This window comes from Crinia signifera, chromosome 2 (genome assembly GCF_055691185.1).
Source record: "Crinia signifera chromosome 2, ASM5569118v1, whole genome shotgun sequence".
Lineage (NCBI taxonomy): Eukaryota > Metazoa > Chordata > Amphibia > Anura > Myobatrachidae > Crinia > Crinia signifera.
In genome coordinates, this window is record NC_139218.1 from 33635184 (window position 1) to 33649211 (window position 14028).

A 14028-nucleotide genomic window follows, 5' to 3' on the forward strand; every position below is an offset into this window, starting at 1 on the left:
TGAGGTTTTTTAAGGGGTAGTTATTCACAAGGCACGGTCTTGAAAGTGTATGCCCCTTTAACAAACCTCCAAGTTCAGGTGGCACACCGCACGGCCACTTGAAACACACCACAACACATCTGTCCCTTGGTGGGAAATAAAGTGGATGGAGACAAAATGCATTACCAAAAACAAGCTCTTACCTGCATACTTGCCTACCTTAAGGTTCTCCTCTCCGGGAGAAGCCTGGAGAGGAGACTTTCTCCAGTTTTTTTTCAGGGGAGGGAAGCGGGGGGGATTGCCATACTTTAAATGCTGTGATTTGCAGCTCTTCAGGGAGGCGGTGGTACTAAATGATGCGATTTGTGTCATTTTAGCACTGCCCCTTCCACAAAGAGCGTGAATGCCGGTATTTGACTGTCAAAGGCAGGGAGTGTGGTGGCTAATGTGATGGCCCAGCTAAATGCAGAAGGTTTGCCCACAATTCTGGGGGGCTGGGAGGGTGACTTAGGGACCCAGGAGTATAGGCAACTATGCCTACCTGACATTTTTCAAATCCAGTCTGTACTTTACCGCTGTTCACTTTATCTCTCTCCAAGGTTTAGTACATTTAGACCTTTTATTACTGAATTTGATTTACCATAACCAGAAGGGCTCGATAATACATGAATACGATGAAGCTACTGTACAATACATGGTACTTGTTTCCTAGCACGGCCACAATCTTGTCCATCGTGTACCTTAAAGTTAAGGTACACGATAGATGCGATGGACCTGATTTCCTTTGAAATCAGGTCCATTTTGCCGGAAAAGGCAAAATCGGGACCATCGCGACGGTCGCGTGCATTAACATGGCCCGCAACGCGACCGACGCGATGGACGCGATTTTGCCTTAGGCTTCAATGTTAAAATATTTTTAACATTGAAATCGGGAGCATCGCGTCAGTCTTGTGCCATTATAATGGCACAAGATGAGATGGATTTGATTAAGTCCATTTTACATAGCAAACAATGTGAAATGGGCCAATATGACCCATTTCACATTGTATATGGCCCCGTCATCGTTAAAAAGTTAAGAAACCCCATTGTGAGCGTCACCCCACGATTGACGCCAACCTGAAGCGTGGCGAGTGCAGCGAGCCCGCGAGGGGTGGCGGTGCACGTCCTCCGACCTTTTCATACCCCTACTATCCACGTCGGCGTCAATCGTGGTGTGCAGTTGAGGGGGTAAAATTTGGGGTCTGGGGACTATTTTACATTGAATCCAATGTAAAATAGGGTCCCAGGGGTCCTATTCACATTTAATTCAATGTAAAAATCGGGTCCATCGCGTCGGTCGCATCGCATGCGATTTGGTCGCATGCGATGCGACCGACGCAATTTTTCCGACCCGATCACCCCGATACAAATCGGTGTGGCCGTGCTAGGAAACAAGTACCCAATACATTATATCCATTTAAACACTGACAATGTTTGCTCTGCAAGCAGAGAACGCAATAGACAGATTTGCTTTCACATTTGTGATATAAACCCATTATGGTTTGAATTATTTTTCCCTCCACACAATTAAAAGTGTTTATTATAATGTATTTCTTACTGTCTTCATGTGGACTTTATTGTAATGAAGGCTGCTGTAAAAGCAGGTGAAACTACTGTGTAATTTAATATATATAGTTGTATTTGTCACAGGCCGAATCAGACCCCTTCGATTATGCGGTACGCTGTGCACACGAGCAGTCTTCTTGCGAATGAAGCTAGTGATTTAATTAGATCATTAGAGATACCTATATGCAGGGGCAGGGGCTGGCTTGCAACTTTTAGCGTGGGTGGCATATGCAATCAAGTGGCCCAGGCTTTTCTACCAGCCCTGCATATGACCCTGATTGTCCCTTCCATAGCCATCTCTCATTAACTAATGGATAGCTCTTTCTCACTGTCATTTCCTTTCCTATATAGTAACACTAACCCCCTGACAACTCACTCACTGTCCCCCTCAATCGCAGTACACATTGATCACCTCACAGACCTCTAGCAGCACTTATACTGTACATGCTGGGTCGGACCAAGTACCAACCATGGTCCGATGCTTTCACATTAAACCCAGAATACCCATTATACAGATGATGTCCCGGGTTTAACCCTTCTTATAACCCGGGTCGAATTGACAGGTTATTCTCTGTGTTGCTTTCACACCACAACTTGATTTGTGTGGACCCGGAAACTACACGGGTCTAAGGTGCGGTGTGAAAGGAGGTGTAAATCAACCTCACAGCATTTCCCTCTCTTTCAACTCAGTACAGCTGCGGGTGGTGTTATGGCAGGAGCTGGGATTAGACAGCACTCTCACAATGTGGCCGATAACAATACAATAAAATAATAATAATAATAATAATAATAATAATAATGTGACAGGATAAAATCACAGTACAAAGACCATGGTAGCTTCATCTGCTTCTTATAATAGCTGATGCCTTCGTTTAAAGGGGGTCCACAGTATGTGGCTATGACTCTGAGGTGGGGGCTCGCCGTGAGTTGAATTGTGTGTCGGGGAGCTCACAGTCAGCAGCATTCCACTGGAGGAGGAGGAGCTCTCTTATCAGGAGGAGTCGGTCTGCTGCTTCAGAAATGCTTCCGGACCCGGAGGTGGGTGGCGTCCTCACCACCCGCAGCACTCCACTGTGTGTAGGACAGGAGAGGAAGCCGTACTGTGCATAATTGGCCAGCTGGCAAAGCCAGATGAATCATCCTGGAACCTGCACACAGCAGCCTGCATGACTTTGCTCGTGGGGGACTCCCGGCTGTAGTGTGTGCCTGTTTACAGAAGGCATGTGCAATCCCGGGGATCTGCGCAGCCATAGTGGTGACCGGGGAACGTTCTTTTTGCCTCCCCGCAGCTAGCCCTGTACTTGTTGTGGGTGGCTCTGGAACACAAAAACTGACCCGGCCTGGGGGGCAGTTGGAACCCTGGCCCCCGGCCCAGCCCGCCACTGTGCAGGGGTTAAAATGAGGAGGAACGAGGTGGAGCTGAGTTCCACCACCTCTAATGGTGAGGTGGAACATTTTAACCTCCACATTGGCCCTGCACAGTAATTTTCACAGAAAAGCATTCTCGTTTGCAGGGGGATGCCAAAAACCCTATCACTGGCCCTGTCTCTGCCTAATGGGGGGTAGGGTAGGGGGGTAGATAGGTGGCACAGATAAATGAGTTCCCCCACCTCTGCATGACCACTTGCCTATACGTAAGAGTATTAAACGCCATAAATGATCTGGGATTCTGATTACATGTGATGATGAAGCCACAGATTCCCATCAGATACTTGTACATCTTTGAATGGAAAATCATGAGATAACTACTGTATAAATTTTAATATTGTGTTAAGAAATTACATACACTGGATCAAGATGACAGCATCTTTACACATGAAAGTAGTGTGGAAGATCCAGTACAGAGTTTAAGCAGCAGCAATAGCAAGAAAACTGATGTGATCAAGGTTGGGCTGATTAGCAGCACCTGTGGCTTCCAGGGCAGGAGGTCATTGCTCTTGATGGTGGAATAGCTACCCAAGTGATAGGCCTGGGTGTTAGCTACGGTAAGGACCGCTGGAGCTTTCTGAAGAGTTTGAACTATGCTGTCATTACCTGTATGCTGCTTTCTGTAATGCCCCTTTCAGACCGCACTTAGAAACCGGTATTTTGCCAATTTTTAACCATTTTAAAATGGTAATCTGTGCAGTCTGAAAGATGCAGAACCACTTCACCGTTTTTTTAAACGGTTAAAATGGAGGGTCCTACCCGTTTCAGACCCGGTATTTTGGCATCAAAATCAGGTCTGAAACGGTGTTTAGGACCTAGCCAATGAGCGGACCCAGCGCAGTGAATATTTAATGAGCGCACATTAAATATTCACATGCACTTCAACCCCCCCCGCATGCAAGTTAACACCCCCCCCCCCCCCTAGGGCTAACATACCCCCCCAAATGTGTTTAAGGAAACACCCCCCCTCCTCCGTGCAGCCGGTATCTTCTGCGTTGCAGATCCCGGCAGTACTATGGACGGATGCGCTTATAAAAAAAGTGACTTTTGGAAAATGGCTGCCCCATAGGAAAACCTATTTTAAAAAACTGTCTTTCTTATGGAGGCAGCCATTTTCCGAAAGTCACTTTTCTTATAAGCAGCCTCCTGCTGCTTATAAGAAAAGTAAGGAAGACTCATAATTTGGCATAAACTTGTGTAATCTAAGATGCTTACAGTTCTCATATGGCATGGGTCTTCAACCTGTGGCCCTCCAGATGTTGTGGAACTACATGTCCCAGCATGCTCTGAGGTTTTTTGGCATTCTCTTATAGGAAAAAATGTGGCAATGCATGTTGAAACATGTAGTTTCACAACATCTGGAGGGCCACAGGTTGAAGACCCATGTCATATGGTATATGGCATTATACTGGGGTTATTTAAGCCCTTGACTGGAAAGAATCGCGATACTCTGACCAGATAATTGGTTAATAGAATTACCCCTAGATACAGTAAAACGGGTAGAATACAGACTGAAATAAAATGTTTGTCCAATCTGTGTGTTGGGAACAGAGATCTGGTTATATATGTAAGTAAATGACAATCGACTATTAACTCCCAAACACTGAAGAACAGACAATTGTCATTCAGATGAATTGGTTAAAGTAATTTAATTTAACAAATTCAGCCGCCACCTATTCAATGCTGCCATTTCCGACAGCGTTGAAGGTGGATTCCTACAATACAGATCAGAGATACAGATCAGAGTTTAAAACAAGTCCTGGATTGAATACCACCCTGTAACTGTAAAAGAGAAAAAAGGGTACTCTTTACCTAGAACGGCGCCCACGATTGAAATCGCGGGCATCGCGGGTAAAATCGCGGTAATCGCGGGCATCGCGGGTAAATCGCGGGTAAATCGCGGGTACATCAAAATCGGGTACCCGCGATTACCGCGATTTTCCCATAGAGAACAATGTTAAAAAGCCTGATTGACCGCGATTTTAGCGTTAAATGCCTCAATGCCCGCGATTTTCCCATAGGAATCAATGTTAAATGGGCTACAGAGCCCAAATAGCCCCAATTAACCCTTAAATGTCCCCCCAATTTTTGTACGCCACCCCACGATCCACGCCAACCCGAAGCGTGGCGAGCGCAGCGAGCCCGCGAGGGGCGGCGGTACGCGTCCTACGACCTTTTCATGCCCTACTATCCACGTCGGCGTGGAGTTGAGAATAGAATAGTGTGGCGAGCGCAGCGAGCCACCGAGCCCGAAGCGTGGCGAGCGCAGCGAGCCCCGCGAGGGGACGCGGATACCTTCACAGTTATACGCGTCCCCTCGCGGGCTTCACAGGTGTCCGCGTGGCCACGGACACCTGTGAAGCCCGCGAGGGGACGCGCTTACCTGTGAAGGTATCCGCGTCCCCTCGCGGGGCTCGCTGCGCTCGCCACGCTTCGGGCTCGGTGGCTCGCTGCGCTCGCCACACTATTCTATTCTCAACTCCACGCCGACGTGGATAGTAGGGCATGAAAAGGTCGTAGGACGCGTACCGCCGCCCCTCGCGGGCTCGCTGCGCTCGCCACGCTTCGGGTTGGCGTGGATCGTGGGGTGGCGTACAAAAATTGGGGGGACATTTAAGGGTTAATGGGCTCTGTGGCCCATTTAACATTGATTTCTATGGCCAAATTGGGTGGATTGAGGCATTTAACACTAAAATCGGGTCCATCGCGGCTTTTAACATTGCTTCCTATGGGAAATCGGGAGCATCGCGTCGCGGGCATCGCGGGTACATTTATGGCCGGCCGCGACGCGACCGACGCGATTTTTCAGGTTTAACATGGTTTTCAATGGGAAAATCGCGGGCATCGCGTCGGTCGCGTCGCGGGCAGGCATAAATGTACCCGCGATGCCCGCGACGGGCGCCGTTCTAGGTAAAGAGTACCGAAAAAAGTTATCTATTAATACTGAATAACATAAGTATTGTACTGTAACTGCACCTTACCTACCTATTTAATCTACAGGGTAGGGCATATAAATCATACAGCTTTTACATTCTACAATGGATTTCTATATACAGTAGTTAACAAGTAAGACATTACTATTAACTAGAGATGTGCAGGTTCTGATTTACTCTGATTTACTCTGATTTCAAAGCAGGATCTTATTGGCTATCCCAAATCACATGACAGTTGTTGACAGTTGATAGCCAATAAAATCCTGCTTTGAAATCAGAATAAATCAGAGTAAATCAGAGCCTGCACATCTCTACTATTAACCAATATATGTGCCCTATCTACAAAGTGGTAGTTGGCTCATGACTACAGAGATGAGGTTTGGAATTTGCTTCATCGACAAGGCTCAGTATATTTAATTTACTCATTGAATTAGATCTTAAGAGATATCTATACATAAGAGTATGAAATTCCATAAATTATCTGGTGTTCTGATTATATTTGATGATGTAGGCGCAGATTCCCACCAGATACTTGTTCCGCTTTGAGGGAAATATAATGAGATAAGGGAAGACTTCATGAGCGAGGAACAAAGAAATGTTTGATATTAATCTATTTAAACATGGAGTTGAACATGAATTAATTGGAACAAATAAGTGTAAATGTACTAATGCACCTGATGTATCCCTTTCAATATAAAATCTCCTACTGCTCAAATCAAGAGCTACTGTGAAGTGGATCTGGAGAACCATCTGTCATAGAGGCTTCACAAGAAGTTTATACAATATGTATGGAACAGTTCTTCAAGATAAAGACAATAGACTATTGACTTATGTTGACTTTATTGTAATCAAGGTTGATGAAAAAAGGAGGTGAAACTACTGTACAATTCAAAATATTTGGCATTTGTTGAAGGCCAGACTGCAATTGACACCAGCTTTTGTATTTAAGTGGTGATTGACCTCGCGCTGCCATGTTACTCGGAACTAGAAAATGTATTGACCGATTCAGTGATAACCAAACGTAATTGGTTTTTTCCATTTAGTTTGAACACTATTCCTCCCTCCTATTACCAGCTGCCTAACTTTCACATATTTATTACTAATCCATAATTTTTTACTAACATTTCTGGTTTTTCGTTGCTCTGTTGTAATCTTTTTTTTTTTTTTTTTTTACATTAATGACTTTTTGTGCAGCCTTGCCCTGTCACCTTGGGATCATATTCAATGGACACTTTATTAAGATAGTCAATGTTAAACGGAAGCTAAATTTATTGTCACTCCAAATATGAAGATATTGTATCCTTGCATCTCTTAACTTGTGGCCAAAATTGGTACAATCTAAGATGTTGCACATTTACATTGAATTTGAATTCATTTATTTTAAATCTCAATAATTTCACATTTTATCAATACTTCTGCAGTATTTTCAAGTATTTTTATTTATCCACTGAACCACCCAAACCACAATTTTTTGTCTTGAAATTATCCCAAATTACCTAAATACATATGATTACATCTGTCTTTGTCCAGCCCTTGTGTATATAAATATATAATATATACATAAGTTTAGTAATAGGACACACAGTAAATTAAGGAATATTTTAAGAGCATTAATACATATAGTATAAAAAAAATCTGATTATATATTTGATCAGGTCTGTCTTGAGGACCAGTAGAGCAGATCGGCAGCATTAGACTGCTACCCAGGGCCGCTGCTAGGGTGTCTGGCGCCCCCCTTCCATAATATACAAAGGGACAGCATGCCAAAAAAGGAGTGCGTTCTCAAAAGGAAGGAGGGTACTTGTTTCCTATCACAGCGCCCGTTGTGGGTGATCGCATACCTTAAGTTAAGGTAACTTAAGGTATGCGATGGACGTGACCGACGTGATATTTGGCAATTTTTAGCCTTTATTGTCGGCAATGAGAAAATCGCGTCCATCGCATGCCATTATAATGGCATGCGATGCGACCAACGCGATCAACGTGATTTTACATAGGGAACAATGTTAAATGGGCCAATGGCCCCGATTTTTGATTGTATAGGCACCCTAATGGGTAATGTGTATGTTAAATGTCCCCCATTGTTAACGGCAACCCATGATTAACGCCAACCCAAAGTGTGGCGAACATTGCGAGGGTCGTGAGGGTCGTCGGTACGCATCCTACGACCTGTTCTATCCTTGTCGGCGTGGAGTTGATTTTATATAGCGTGGCGAGCGCAGCGAACCCCGCGAGGGGACGCGTAATACCTGTGAAGTAATGCGCGTCCCTGTGTGGGGCTCGCTGCGCTCGTCACGCTTCGGACTCGGTGGCTCACTGCGCTCGCCACACTATATAAAATCAAATCCACGCCAACGTGGATAGTGGGGGTATGAAAAGGTCAGAGGACGCGTACCGCCGCCCCTCGCGGGTTCGCTGCGCTCACCACGTTTCGGGTTGGCATTGATCGTGGGGTGGCGTTAACAATGGGGGGGGGCATTTCACCCATGAGGGTGGGTATACAATGAAAATTGGGGTCTGGGGGCAATGTAAAATCGGGTCTCAGGGACCATTTTACATTGGTTCCAATGTAAAAAATCGCGTTGATTGCATCGATCGCATCGCATGCGATTTGGTTGCATGCGATGCGATCGACGCGATTTTTTTGGGTCCCGATGGATGCAATTAAAATCGCTGGTGCCGTGCTAGGAAACAAGTACCGGAAGGAGAGTGACCACACAAATTATCCACATTTCAAATTATGCCCCACAGTAGCACAATCGTATTCACATTACAATGCACATAGTGCCTGATTCAAATTGCACCACAAAGTAGTGATCCTTATACACATTTATGACACAAAGTAGAGCCTATTTTACACCTTATGCTATACAGTTGCACATTACTCCATAAAGAAAAAAATATAATTCAGGACAAGTTGCTACAATGCCCAAATCTAACTGTAAAAACAACGCTGAGAACAACCTTACATGGGACTAGGACTCTTATGATGTCAGATTTAAACTAGCCTGATAATGTAAAGTTTGAAAGCTTCCTTAATGCCTAAAATGTGACAACCAACATGTAAATTACACCAATCACTTTGTTTGTAGTGTTAATTGACATGATAAAAATCTGACAGCAAAATGGATTTAACAGACTGGAAATCAAATTAAGTGCCCACACCTTTGCCAAGCAAGTTACAAAAATAACCTCATACTGTAAACTCCATTCCCGTCAGAGTGTAGAAGGTACTGACTGTATAAAATTGATAACCAGCACTGTATGCCAAAGGATTTACTTGGCTGGTCAGTCTGGAGGTTACTACAAAATGCCCTGTATCAAAAAACATTAAATACATCAGACTATGGGAAGAACAGATGGAAATCAAAAAACAAGGGTATGTGAATACCAAGTGAAAACCAATAGTCCCTTTGTGTACACTTATACCCCTTTTACACCAGAGCCTTGACCCGGTTTATTGCTGCTCCAGTCCGGGCACAGGCTTGGTGTAATGGGCTAAAAAAAATAAATGCGGGTCCTGTTCCCCGGCAATCTGACACAGGAAAAGTTCAGGGTCGCACAAGGGACTCATCCAGGGTTAGGGGCTGTGTAAATGATACTTACCCGGGTTATTTGACCCGGAGAACGTCGCAAGAAGCTGATTGGTGCTTCTGTGGCCATGGCAGATGATGTCATCTGCTGGGGAACCACACAGAGCAGCAGAAGCAGCGATACCAGGCTGCGCTACATGCACTCTCCACAGTGTGTTTACAGCCTCATCTGCAGCAACACACGTTGGCTGTCATGCAGTGTGTCCCACAATACTGCATGACAGTGTTGTGGGACACACTGCATATGCTCGCAAAGGTTTGAGCATGGTACACTAGAGCAGGTTTAGAGCTTCTGATGAAGGTGCATAAACAATGAAGGAGTCTGCGAGCCGAGAGTCCATGGGGAAGAATTGGTGTGCAGGAGAAATAGCTAGTGAGAACAGGTGGGGGGAGGTAACTGCTCATTAGAGCTTACAATCTAAAAAGAGTGGGAGACAAGCGGATGACACATGGGGTGGGCCATTGTAGATTTACAAGTTAGTGTAAATAAATGACTTCAAATGATTCAATTCATTCAGCAGCAACATTTACTGTGTACAGTTTATAGAAAAGGTTTTAGATTCCAATAATAGAATCTCACATTTATGAAATGAAAGTAATTATAAAGATCTCAAATACAATCCCTAATATTCCAAATAGGAGTTACAGTATATAATGCATTACCTGATGATAGAACTATTGCTGGCCATACACTTATGCGACTAGATGCGATGTCCCATCGTATCCGATCACATCTTATGGTGCCTAAAGTGCCCTCTTCCAGTACCCGATGTAGCATGCCACACATCGGGTGTTGTAAGAAGGTGGGCGGCGTCCATCTGTGTTGCCTAGTACTGTGAAGGATCGCTAGCGGCAGCGGCAGAGTCAGTGGCGGCGGCAGAATTTGAAAAAAAAAAAACAGTTTAAAAACAGCCAGAGGGCCGCCCAGTGTTTTAAACAGTTTTTTTAAATACTGCCACCGCCGCTGACTCCCGCTCCTTCACAGCACTAAACTACTCAGATGGATGCCGCCTCCGGGTTTGTTCAGCCCCCGTTCTAAAGCACGCTCTCTGCCCCACTGCCTGCGGATTGCATCTAAGCAATCGCATGTGGTTAAGAATCACATAGGATCACTCTTGCAATTCGATAGATATCATGTGCAGCACATACTATCTATCTACCTGACATTTCAACGGTGGGCCCATGCATCACGTCGCATGGTCCCTGAAATGTGTATATAAATATTCAATTTATCGAACAGACGTAGTCAAAATCGAATGAATGAATGTATGCAATATATCATATGTGTATGGGCTACATAAGAATATTTGCATTGATGTAATTTGACAGATAACATGTGAGCAGCTGACCTTCCATACCAGCACAAGTAACAATAGAAGCAATCACTATGGCACTGTAATTCATTATCACATATACAGTAGACATTGACCTTTTTTAGTGTTAGTATTATGGCATTAGCTTGCAAAAATCAATTCAGAACATACATGTACAGCACATGGATGAAACTATTGTTCATGCGACTATTATGAAGTCAAGCACATACCATACTTTTGCCTCCCAAAACAAAGACAGTCAACACTATTCAACAAGCTATTTCCTCCCAACCCTACTGCCTTAATGTTACACCTAACTCTGTTATCTACAATATTCTTACACCCAGTCTCTCCCTTTAATGTTACTTACAATTTGGGAACATGGTTTGAACATGCCATTTTGCTGCCCTAGACACAAAACTCCAAACCAATCCCACTTTCATTATCTGGGATCTTGACTTCTCCAGCCTCCTACTGGACAGCCACTTCATCCTCCTATATCTGTATATTACCCCTTTCACAAAAATATCCCGGGTTTTTGCACATGAATGCGCATCAACCCGGGATTTAGCTCAGTGTGAAAGGGTCTTGAAGTAATATACCCGGATGAACATCCCGGGATTGCTACCCAGGTCCTGACCTGGGTAGATTCCAGATTTGACTCGGGATGCAGTCAGTGTGAATGGGCCCGTACCCGGGATTGGGTACACAGGACTTTAAAAAAGCTACTGATTGGAGCTTTCTTGGGCTCACAAATGCTGATGTCATCTTTCAGAGCCGTGGAGTCCATTTCTAATGACATGCATATGTATTTGCAGGGATTTCCCAGGATCAGTGTGAATGGGGCTGTCCCGGGGCGATCCCAGGTTTGAGTGCAGTGTGAAAGGGTACATTCCCAGGTAGAGTCCCGGGAAGCCGTATTTTCGTATGGTCTTAATGGGCACTTGTCCAGGGGCCCCAGGTGTATAAGGACCCTTTTTCCAGGAATACCAGAATTTTGAAAATCGGCCCTGGGGAACTGGAGATATCCAACTTCAAAGCAGCAGTCCACATCCGACCTGTTAATTGCAATTCCCAGTCATATTTCTCAGGTTCTCTTGGACTTAGAGTTTTTCTGAGAGTATATTCCAAAATCTGGGACTCTCCCCTTTCTTACAAAGACAAGCCCCTGCTTTCCTATTCGCTCAGAAGTCCGCCAGTCCTATATGCTAAGACTCGGAGACTTCAGCACTGCAGATGCGCCTCTTGGCCAGAACTGAGGATAAGATACAGAGGCACGCAGTAGACAGACACACCTCCTCTGTGAGCAAGCGTGGCAAAACGTACGTCAGGGGATTCCGCCGAGTCACGTGGTGCACTCACGTGACCGGCACACTCCAGGCAGGGACACAAGCAGGAGGCGGAGGGCTCTCACTTCTCCTCATACAGCGGCAGACCACATTTCGGCTTCTCATTACAAGCCGGCCGGGTCTCTCAGGTAACCACTGGTTCCCACCAGTGGATTTACTTATACCTAGCTGTACTGTGTTATACTGTGGTATATACCTATCTATTGGATACATCTGTGTGCCCCCGCACTGTTTATATGCAACTATTGCTGCACCATTTACTCTGCAGTGATCCCTGTCGTGGTGAGAGACTACTGGTTTTACATAAAAGGTCCTATGATTTAAAACCCATTGACCTAGACCTATACCTTGGTATCAATTTTGGACAAATGAGGATCACTTACAATTATCCCTATGACCAGTGATAGTCTCCATATCAATCATATTTTTGCTGCGCTTTTTAATAGCCAGATACAAGAACCAGCATACTTATTTTAGAGTATACACAATAAAAGTTAAATTTTATCTTTATAAATAATATAATAAATAATATTGCTATATTATTTTCCACTCTCTGCCACTGCAGAGGATAACAGAACCTTTAAAAAAATGATACAGTGATAATAATATTTATTATTAATTATTAATTAATCTATAGTAATATTAATTATAGCTATTGTCACGCAGAATAAAACACTATGAAGGAAATCATTTTACTATGCGGCTCTTGGTAAAAATAAAAAAACACCTCAATGACATTTATGAGTCTAACATATAAAAAACACCCTGTATATTGTTATTTTATAAAGCTTTGAAATAGATTATTCTTGAGGATTATTCTAATGTAGGGTTTAATATAGAGAGTGTGCTTTTGCTATTTATTGCCTTATTGAATAATGAAGAGCCCCCTTTGGCAGGTTTAAGATACAAACATAAAATCTAGCCAGAGAGTAGAATGACTGGATGCTTAAATTTAATAAGGCATGCAAATGTTTTTGTATGTGAAGATTTATGAGCCAGTTTAGGTTCATATCAAATCTGCCTGTTTAAAATGATCCAAGTTGGCCTTCTGAGATATTGGTCAGTCAAACATCATTATTTTATTATATACTGTAGCTTCACATTTTCTGTTTCGCTTGTGATATTATTTTTGTATTAAAGGAACATATACAGTATTACTTTACAGGTTTCTTGAATTAGTATAGAAGAGTACTTTTATACTGTGACTCGCGTTACGCCAAATAGCACCCTTTCAGTGCACCAGGTTCTGCGCCACATAGCTGCGCAAAATTGTCTTTATTACTCAGTATGCACAACTTATTTGCATAGATAAAACAAGTGGAAGTGACAGAACTGCATTGCTAGTGTTCACAAACCGCCACAGTTTGCAACATCTATGTGCGACTGAGTCTGTTTCACAGTTTTTCTACATACTGGGATCCATTGGGCTTCATCTGAAACTTAATATGTGTGCCATTAGTGTATCTATAATATGAGCAGTGGTTGTGGTCCATGGGGGCCTATATCGCATACACTGCACCATGTTTAATGACTTACTGTAACTTTGTGTACTCCTACGTCAGTGCTACAGTTGCAGCAACAATCACTGGTAAAATGGCCACCGTGCTCAGTAGTTATTTGTCGCCGGAGACCTACTGCACATGCACTGAACACTCCTGCACAATGCCAGAATCTACTGGGCCGTAGAGAGTAGGGGGCCCACCTGGGCCCACCTGAAATCTGCATATGGCCCCCCTCCTCTTTTAAACCACCCCTGGTACAGTTGCAGCCCAGTGCCTCCAGTACACTGTGAGTGGCTTATCACTGTATCTGCTATTATAAGATGCCT